Here is a 10,689-nt window from a genome sequence, read left to right as displayed (position 1 = left end):
GACTTGTTGTATTAGTCCATCTATACTGACCTCCATCAGGTTGCAAATTGAATATAATTTTTTTCTGCATCTAACCCAGCCAATAGTTTTGGCCTAATACCACAGTTTGGCCACTCAGCTCTGCTCGGTTATCATCCATTGTTTTTTTGTGCAAACAACTCCAGAGTTGTGAATTAGTTAACCACCAAAATGAGTGGAAAAAGGCCTGCTGCTGGTGGAAAGGGGAATAGGCGTGTTGGGAAGGGGAAAAAAGGTTGTGTCCGTGGGGTAGGTGTTAAAGCAACAGTAACATCTGCAGAAGAAAGACCATCTTCCAGCCAAACTAAAATGTCTACTTCTTTTAGCGGACAATGTAATAAGATCCCTTTCTTACGGCCATGCCAATCGCTACAAATTCCAGATGAGGCACAAAAACAGCAGGTGCTTCAACGGATATCAAGTGCTCCTTTAAGTGGGCTCTCCTCCACATCAACTTCAACATCACAAATACTCCAGTCCTCAAAGGTGTCACCCAAATCGCACTTGCTTCCTCACAGCTCCCAAATCTCCAGCTGCCCGTCTGAGAATGAGGTAGAACAGATGGTTGAGTCTGCAGAGCTGTTTACTCATACTATAGCCTGGGAATCAGAGGTCGACTCCAGCGCTTCTGTGAATCCAGACGAGGAAATGATCTGCACTGATGCCCAGAATCTTTATGAGTCGGATCCAGGACCAGACGCAGAAGGTTCTGACCATAATGTAGACCCTCATTCCCAATCTGTAACTCCTGTTGGTGGAGACAATGAGGAAGACGATGATAAGACTCAAATACCTGATTGGAGCGACAACTTTAGTTTTTTGTCAGGGCAGGAACAGGTTGGCTCTGAGGACGACGGGTGTGATAACACACAGGGTGATGATGATGAGGTTGGAGATCCCACTTACTGTCAACCCACAGTCAGCCAAGAGATGAGGTCAGCAGAGGAGGTGGAGGAAGATGCTAGTGACGACGAGGTCAGGTTGCGCCTTCCTGGACAGAGACGTAGTACTGGAAGCACGTCAACAACTGCATCCTCAAACACAACTCTGCCTCTCACCACAAGTCGTGGTGGCTCTTCAGGTCGCATGGGTGCTAAGCCTTGCATAGCCTGGGCATTTTTTCAGATCGATAAAGATGACCCAACTCGTGTTATCTGTAACATTTGTCAGCAAAAGCTAAGTAGAGGCCAAAAAATACATAGTTTGAGTACTTCATGCATGAACCGGCACGTGGACATGAAGCATAAGTTGCAGTGGGAAGCTCAGTGTGCTACAATGCGGCCTAGCCGGCCGGGCCAACCACCGTCTGCCATATCTTGTGCATCCGCGGCCTCTTCATCCTCTGTGACTGGGGGGACAGCAGTCACACCTGTTTTGGGGCGCAGACCTGCCACCTCTTTACCCGCAACAGCCAGCGTGATTGGCAGGTCATCATTTTCTTTGGAGGTGGTAACACCAGCTGGTGTTGAGCGCTGTCCGACATCGATAGCACCACCTTTGGATCAAGGCAACCTAACATGTCCGCCTGCATCTTCCTCACAGACCGGCAGTTTGCCGGGGACACCCTTATCAACCCCGTCTAAGCACAATAGCCAGCCCTCGGTCCCTCAGATGTGGACAAGTAAAAGACCATTTCCTCCTAACCATGAGAAAGCTAAGAGGTTGAATTTCACCATCTGCAAGCTCTTGGCTACAGAAATGCTGCCTTTCCGCTTGGTGGACACAGAGGATTTTCGAGACCTTATGTCCATCGCAGTGCCCCAGTACCAGATGCCCAGTCGGCACTACTTCTCAAAGAAAGGTGTGCCTGCGCTCCACCAGCATGTCGCACACAACATCACTGCTTCTTTGAGAAACTCTGTGTGTGACAGGGTGCATTTCACCACAGACACTTGGACGAGTAGGCATGGACAGGGGCGTTACATGTCGCTGACTGGGCACTGGGTAACTATGGTGACAGCAGGACAAGGGGCTGCTGTCCAAGTCTTACTGTCCCCACGAGTTGTGCGTCAATCCTCTTTATGTCAAAGTTCCTCCACTGCTTCTGCCTCCTCAACCTTCTCTCGGTCTTCCACCTGCACCCAAAGCCTGTCTGGTCATGCCACAAGCTTTCTAACTGCGCAGAAGGGATCCTGCACACCTCCTTACTATGCTGGCAGTAGGGCTCAACGTCATCAGGCGGTTTTTACTTTGAAATGTCTGGGAAATGTGAGTCACACAGCTGAGGAGTTGTGGTCAGCTCTGGAGAACCAATTTCATGAATGGTTGTCTCCACTTGACCTGAAACCAGGGAAGGCCGTGTGCGACAATGCTGCAAACCTGGGTGCGGCCCTTCGCCGGGGCAATGTCACACACGTGCCTTGTATGGCTCACGTGTTGAACCTGGTTGTCCAGCAATTTTTAGCCCACTATCCCAGACTAGATGGCCTTCTGCAGAGGGCACGGTCGCTGTGTGCTCACTTCCGCCGTTCGCATCCCGCAGCTCAGCGACTTACATCTCTACAGAAGTCGTTGGGCCTGCCACTTCACCGGCTAAAATGCGATGTGCCTACCCGGTGGAATTCAACTCTGCACATGTTGCAGCGACTGTGGCAGCACCGACAAGCCCTGGTGCAATACGTTCTGACGTATAGCCTGGGCCAACGAGATTCAGAGGTGGGGCAAATCACGCTGGAGGAGTGGTCTCAGATCAGGGACCCATGCACCCTTCTGCACAGTTTTGAAATGGCGACGAAGATGTTTAGTGCTGACGATGCCATTATCAGCATGACTATTCCGGTGATTTACATGCTGGAGCACATGTTAAACAGAATTCGGAGTCAGGTGGTGGCACAAGAGGAGGTGGAGGAAGTAGAGGAGGAGGAGTTGTATGCGGAAGGGCTAACATCTGCAAGGTCCAGACGGTCGGCAGCACCAAGGCGGCAGGCATGTTAGGGTGGGGGAGATGGTTATACCAGGGCGCATGGTAGCAGCCAAACTAGTGAGGAAGGTGCAGGAGCCCAGGAAGAAGTGGAGGACGAACTGATGGAAGACTCATCAGATGAGGGAGACCTTGATCACATTTCTGTTGTGCGAGGTTGGGGGGAGAGGACAGAGGAAGGAAGCATGATTGTTACCTCGCCACCAACACAACAGGGACTTGGTGCTCCTGGATGCGCAACACACATGAGTGCCTTCTTGCTGCACTACCTGCAACATGACCCTCGAATTGTGAGAATTAGAAATAATCCTGACTACTGGGTTGCCACACTGTTAGATCCCCGGTACAAAAGTAAATTTGCAGAAATTATTCCTGCCATAGAAAGGGATGCACGCATGCAGGAGTATCAGCAGAGACTGTTGCAGAATCTTACATGTGCTTTTCCACAAAATACCAGTGGTGCACGTAGTGAATCTCACAGTTCCAACTTGCCAACCGTGGGACCGTCAAGTGTTCAGCACTCAAACCGTAACAGAACCACAGTATCTGCTGGTAACATCAATTTTGCAGAATCATTTCACCACTTTTTTAGCCCATCCTTTGCAAGGCCACAGGAGACAAGAAGTCTGACACATAGTCAACGCCTAGAGACGATGGTACAGGAGTATCTCCAAGTAAACATTGAAGCCACGACTGTGTCACTGGACCCTTGCTCTTTTTGGGCTTCCAATCTGGATAAATGGCCGGAGCTAGCCACTTACGCCTTGGAGATCTTGTCATGCCCCGCAGCCAGCGTTCTGTCTGAACGTGTGTTCAGCGCTGCTGGTGGTGTGCTGACAGATAAGCGCACGCGGCTCTCCACTGATAATGTAGACAGACTCACGTTCATAAAGATGAACAAATCATGGATCCGAAACGACTTTTCTACCCCTGTGTCATCCTGGGGAGAGTGAAAGCTTGATGATTGGTTAAAATCACCCTACCAACCGTTTTAAGCTTTCAAATTACTAATCATGTTTATCTGTATCTTGACTGGAAAATAATTTGGGCTTTGTAGCAGTGTGCAGCACTGATCCTATTAGGCCATCTATAATAAGCTCCACCAGATTTAAAATTAAAAATAATTTTTAGCTGCATCTAGCCCGGAAAATAATTTTGGGGCTCCGAGATGCGCAAGACACATAAGTGCCTTCTTGCTGCACTACCTGCAGCATGACCCTCATATTGTCAGAATTCGAAGTAATCATGACTACTGGGTTGCCACACTCTTAGATCCCCCAAACTTTTCGATCAACCTTTTCATTTTAATAAAGACCAAAAAAATGGTCATTTTTGAAATTATAAGCATTAGCAGGTTGTTAGAAACTGAAATCAAACAGTTTTCAACTCAAAACTTTATTGTAGGTGATGTTACATTTTCACATAGGACCCCTTGTTCGAAAGGAGCTTCTGAACTCTCTCGTCCATTGAATTTGTCAGGTTTTGGATGGTTTCTGCTTCAATTGTTTTGCATGAGGACAGAATACCCTCCCAGAGCTGTTGCTTAGATGTGAACTGCCTCCCGCCATCATAGACACTCCTTTTAATGATGCTCCAAAGGTTCTGAATGGGGTAGAGGTCAGGGGAGCATGGGGGTCACACCATAAGTTTGTCCCCTTTTATGCCCATATCAGCCAGAGATGCAGATGTTTTATGTGCAGCATGAGATGGTGCAATATCATGCAGAAAAATGATCTTGCTGTGAAATACACGGTTCTTCTTCTTGAACCATGGCAGGAAGTGCTGTTTGAGAAAATCCACATACATTATGGAGTTCATCTTTAGCGCCTTCAGGGATCCTAAAGGGGCCGACAATCTCTCTCCCCATGATTCCAGCCCAAAACATTACTCCACCTCCTCCTTGTTGGCACTGTAGCCGTGTTTGCGTGGGGTGTCCATCAACCAGCCATCCTCCACTCCATCCATCTGGACCATCGAGCGCTGCACGGCACTCATCCGTGAACAAAACAGTTTTGAAATCAGTCTTCATGTAATGTTTGGCCCACTGGAGCCGTTTCTGCTTGTGTGAAGTGGATAGAGGAGGTCGACAGGATGGCGTATGCACAGCTGCAAACCTCTGAAGGACCCTGCATCTTGTTGTTCGGGGGACGTTGGAGGCACCAGCAGCTTCAAAAACTTGTCTGCTGCTATGACAAGGCTTTCTTGCCGCTGCTCTTTTAACCTGACGTAATTGCCTGTAGGAAAGAGTCCTCAATTTGCCCTTATCAGCATGCACACGTGTGTACTGTGAATCAGCTACATACTTCTTGATTGCCAAGACACTTCATCCTGATCATCGCACAATGTTGATTGTAGTCATGCCTTGACCTAAACACTCCACAATTTGTTGCTTCTCAGCAGCCGACACATCCTTTTTCTTTCCCATTTTGGCAGAAAATGTAGGCTGCTTAATAATGTGAGAGAGCCTTCTTAAGTAGTCTTGCCTTTCATTGGACACACCTGCCAAACTAATTAGCACAGGTGTCTGCAATTGCTTACAGTGATATAAAGAGCCCTGACACACATCACCATCAATGAGTTTAACTGACAAACAAACAAATTCTTCCCTTATCACTCCTAAACACTTTTTGCATAATAATTTGGAACGCAGTGTACATGTGCTTTTCCACAAAACACCAGTGGTTCACGTAGTGAATCTTACAGTTCTAACTTGCCAACCGTGGTCTGTATGGAATTGTTCAATAAAGGGCCCAAAATTAAGATAACATAGATGGGAGAGGTCTCTATGAATAGGAATTCCTAAGTATTTGATACCCTGTGAGGGCCAGGCAAAGGGAAAGTTGGACTGGATGGAATCCTATATGGATTTGGGGAGGGAGACATCGAGGGCCTCAGACTTCGCTGCATTGATTTTAAAATTTTACCATGTAACAAAGTGATCTATTTCAGCCAAAACAGCAGGGATGGATATATGTGATTGAGTGATATATACTAGGACATCATCAGCAAATAGAGAGCACTTGTACTCGGTGCCTCCCACCTCAATCCACCTAATATTGGGGTTATGGCGAATTGATGAGAGCAGGTGCTCCGTCACTAGGATGTATAAGAGAGGGGACAGAGGCTGGTGCTGTGGGTGCAGCATAGCCTTCCTAGCGGGTGTAGCGAGGGGCTGCGCCACATAAAATGTCACAGCCTCCTGCTTCTAGCTGAGGGTCGTTTCCTGCCTCCACTAGTTCGGGGACCGGTCTCCCCCTTTGGCCTGACCCCTCCACGCAGGTGGATTCGGGCGTGCGGTGGCGACTCGCCCGTCCGCACCCCTGGGATCCCTTCATTCCTCGTTCCTGGAGCCTTCTCCGCTCCTCTTCCTTCCTTCTCCCTCTTCCAGGCCTGGGCCTCTGTTACTAGGCCCGCCTCCGGAGCAGAGCTCATGCAGAGCCCCTGCTCCCTGCCACTTCTGCTCAGACTTCTCTGCACTGAACTAAGATGGTGCCCACCTTTTATACTCCCTTCTCAATGCACCCAGGAACTGCTTCCTCCCTGCTCCTGCACTACAGGGTTCCCCTTCCTCAGTGTTCCCTCCCCCCACTCCAGCCAGGGACAGGGACTGTCGTGCCCATCTCAGGGGCATATTGGTCGCCCTGCCCCACGGCAATGTGGTGTAATGCATGCAGGTGTCGGGTCCTGATCCACACTCCATCCTTACCTGAGAGTGAGATATCACACCTCTGGGTGAGGTGCAATACGTCTGTAGCAACCGAGCCCTCAGGGTGCTACAGTTCCATTTATCTTCAGCCTAGGTGACGTATTGCGATACAGGGCCGTGATTTTGGCTATAAAAGGGTCCCCTAGACCCCTACCCCAAGCTTTTTAAGAGAATCATATATGGCGTGCCAGGAGACTCTATGGAATGCTTTCTCAGCATCCAACGAGAGTATCTAATTACAAATTTTTAACTGCATCTAGCCCAGGAAATACTTTGTGCCTAGTAGCAGTGTCTGCTAGTCAGCGGATTATCCCGGCTGTTAAGCAAGCTACACCACCTGTAGTTTAGACACTTAATTTTTTCAAAGGAAATGCTTTGGGACCATGGGATACTTAGTGAAGAGCATCAGGAGGCACCCCAAGGCATAGGGGCTGGGACTGGCAGTAGGATGCCTTGCGGTGGACAGCCGAGCTCGATCCTTATAAAAGCTTTTTAACTGCAGCAGCTTTAGTGGACGCTACTGGAGCTGGAATTACCGCGGCTGCTGGCATGAGACTTGCCCTCCAATAGATCCTTGTAAATGGATTTAAAGTGTATTCATTCAAATTAGAGAGACAATTTAAATTAAAAAGCTTAGAGCTGCCTCCACCACAGGGGGGCTCGCTCGACCCACCAGCGGACAGGCACCAGTATTGGGAGAGGGGGGCTGGCCGTCAGGGTTCACCGCGGCTCTGGCACAAACCCGGCGACACGGAGGTGGCACGGGCAGGAGCGGACTGGCCGTGTCGGCTTCTCACTTTTTGGATTTTAGAAGGGCATGACATGCCTATATCTGTGTCTCCACCTCCTTTTACTCCTCCACCTCTTTTATTTTCGCATGACTATATGTACTTGTCACTTTTCCATGTGTTAGTTATGTCTTCTGAGCAGTTTGTCAGCTTTTGGACACCTTTGAAGGTGTTTTCTATGTATTTCTATGTGTTTTTGTTTGCCTGCCATTGGTTTTAACGGTGTTCGAAGGTGTTCGACGAACAGTTCGACGAACAGTTCGGCGAACACATGGGTGTTCGACGAACCAAAACGAACTCGAACACTACGGGGGTGGCTCAACACTAGTGGAGACGGAGGCAGACAAGAGCAAATAGACAAAATCAGGAAGCGTATACCCATGTCTGGGTGTGAAGACAGAGGTGCATGTTAGACCTCCCCCAAAAAAAGACACTGTATTTGAGTTTATGTTACGCTGCTATCATTCGGTGGTGTTCAGAAGTCTGGCCCAATCCAGCTCTTCTTCATTTTTATAAGAATCAGCCTGTCAGCATTTTCAGTTGACAGGCGAATGCGCCTATCGGTTATAATTCCACCGGCGGCACTAAAAACGCTATCTGACAAAACGTTAGTGGCAGGGCAGGCCAGGACCTCCAAGGCATAGAGTGTCAGTTCATGCCATGTGTCCAGCTTGGATACCCAATAATTATAAGAAACAGAGGAATCACGGAGGACTTTGGAACGGTTGGCAAGGTACTCCCTCACCATCTTCCGAAACTTTTCACTCCTTGTGAGAGTACCCCATGTCTCAGGGCCTGTGCGATAGTAGGGTCTGAGAAAACTGCCCCAGAACTTTGACAGTGTTCCCCTGCCTCTGCTGGATTGCATTTTTGGCTCTCACCTGTACACCTTGGTTGTTCAACGAACTGTGACCTCTGCCGCCAGTGATTTCAAATGGGAATTTTTTCACTAATTCCACAACAAGGGCCTTCCCATGCTGCCCCATTTTATTAGGCATGTCCTGCAAAGGAATAAGAGACATAAAGTTCTCCCTGTAGCGTGGGTCTAAAGCATTACCAACCAGTAATGACTGTCACCCAAAATTTGGACAATGCGAGGGTCATGGGAAAGGCAGCGTAACATAAACTCGGCCATGTGTGCCAGACTGCAAAGAGGCAAGACTTCCGTGTAGTGATGAGCGAGTATGTTCTGTTAATCCTTTCAGTGAGTATGCTCAATTGAACACCGAGTATCTTCCATGTGCTCGAGTGTTATGTCTTTGTCTTTCTGTGTGCATGATTTGTGACTCTTTGACAGCTTTAATACATGTGAGGAATGTCTGCTTTTTAAGCATACCTCACATGTATTAAAGCTGTCAAATAGTCGCAAATCATGCACACAGACAGACTGAAACAAAACACCCAAGTAGACGGAAGATGCTCAGAGTTTGCCCAAGCATACTCACTGAAAGGGTTAACAGAACTCACTCGCTCATCACTACTTCCATTTCCTCATCAAGAGGATGACTGACCATGCTCTCCTCATCATCCTCCTCCTCTTCTTCTTCCTCCTCCTTCCTGTCCTCTGGCCATCCACGCTGAACAGATGGTATGGCAGTTGTGCAGGTAGTGCCGTTCTTCGTCCACTTTAACTTTACCCTACATTACCGCCTGGCGGACAGGAACATTAAAGCAGACGCCTTGTCCCGATCCTTCCTGTCTTCCGATCAAGAGGAGGAGCCTATGCATATCATCGATTCCTCTAAAGTGATGAATGTGGTCCCCTTGGATCTGTCTCGTCTCCCACCCGGTAAGACATTTGTAGCAGTTCTGGATCGTAAGAAGGTTCTTCACTGGGGTAATTCATCTAAACTAGCCGGCCATGCTGGCCAGAAGAAGACGTTCCTGCTTATTACCCTGCATTACTGGTGGCCTACCCTGCGCCGGGATGTGGTAGACTTCGTCACGGCCTGTTCGTCCTGTGCTCGCAACAAGGTTCCCAGACATTTTCCTGCCGGCCGTCTCCTGCTTCTTCCTGTACCTGCCGCCCCATGGCAACACATTGCTATGGACTGTATTACGGATCTCCCTGTTTCTGCCGCTTGTACGATCATTTGGGTGGTCTCTGACCGCTTCTCTAAAATGGCCCACTTCATTGCTCTGCCTGGTCTCCCATCTGCATCTGTGCTGGCTAAGGACTTCATCCTTCAGATCTTTCGTCTCCACGGCCTACTCCTCCACATTGTGTCTGATCGAGGGGTCCAGTTCACTTCGCGCTTCTGGAGAGCTACGTGTAAACTGCTTGACGTCACCCTGGATTTCTCCTCCGCTTACCATCCACAATCCAATGGCCAAGTGGAGTGTATCAACCAGATCCTTACCAGCTACCTCTGGCACTTCGTCAACGCTCACCATACCGATTGGGTGGAGCTCCTACCTTGGGCCGAGTTCTCCTACAACAACCATGAGAGCGAATCTTCTTCCAAGTCCCCGTTCTTTGTGGTCTACGGTCAACATCCCCAGATTCCGTTTCCCGTTTCTGCTTCTGTGGACAACCCGGCTGCGGAGTCTCTGGTCAGCGAATTTTCCACTATTTGGGAAGACACTAGATCCGCACTTCTTCAATCCTATGAGCGGATGAAGAAGCATGCTGATAAGAGACGTCTGGATCCACCTCAATTCCGTCCGGGAGACAAGATTTGGCACTCCTCCAAACATGTTCATCTCAAAATACCCTCCTATAAGTTGGGTCCACGGTTCATCGGCCCATTTGAAGTCCTCAAGCAAATCAACCCAGTAGCCTACAAGTTAAAACTCCCGGCCACCTTACGGATTCCCAACTCCTTCCACGTATCTCTCCTCAACCAGTTGTGCTTAATTCTTTTTCCGACAATCCAGGTACCTCCCCAGCTCCGGTCTCCACTGAGGACGTCTATGAGGTAGAGAACATTCTGGCCACCAAGAGGGTAAGAGGAAAAACATTTTTCTGGTGAATTGGAAGGGGTTTGGCCCAGAGGAGAGAACTTGGGAACCCAGGGAGAACATCCACGCCCAGCTTCTCCTTAAAAAATTTCTTGCTAGCCTGAAAAAGAGGGGGCGTAAAGGGGGGGTACTGTAGCATCAGCGTCTCTGCCTCCTGCCCGGCAGAGATGCCGTCCCCTTTACCGCCGCGGTCCTGCTCCGGCATCTTCTGGCCTCCCTGCAGCTGCTGCTGGTGCGCGCAGCTTCCCTGGCTCTGTGCTTAGGGCGTGCGTGCTCCCTCCCTCTTAAAGGGGCCG

Source organism: Phyllobates terribilis, unplaced genomic scaffold (genome assembly GCF_046119375.1).
Source record: "Phyllobates terribilis strain yellow unplaced genomic scaffold, ASM4611937v1 Scaffold_1__5_contigs__length_1240528914, whole genome shotgun sequence".
NCBI classification, from domain to species: Eukaryota; Metazoa; Chordata; class Amphibia; order Anura; family Dendrobatidae; genus Phyllobates; species Phyllobates terribilis.
This window is presented reverse-complemented; position numbering follows the sequence as displayed.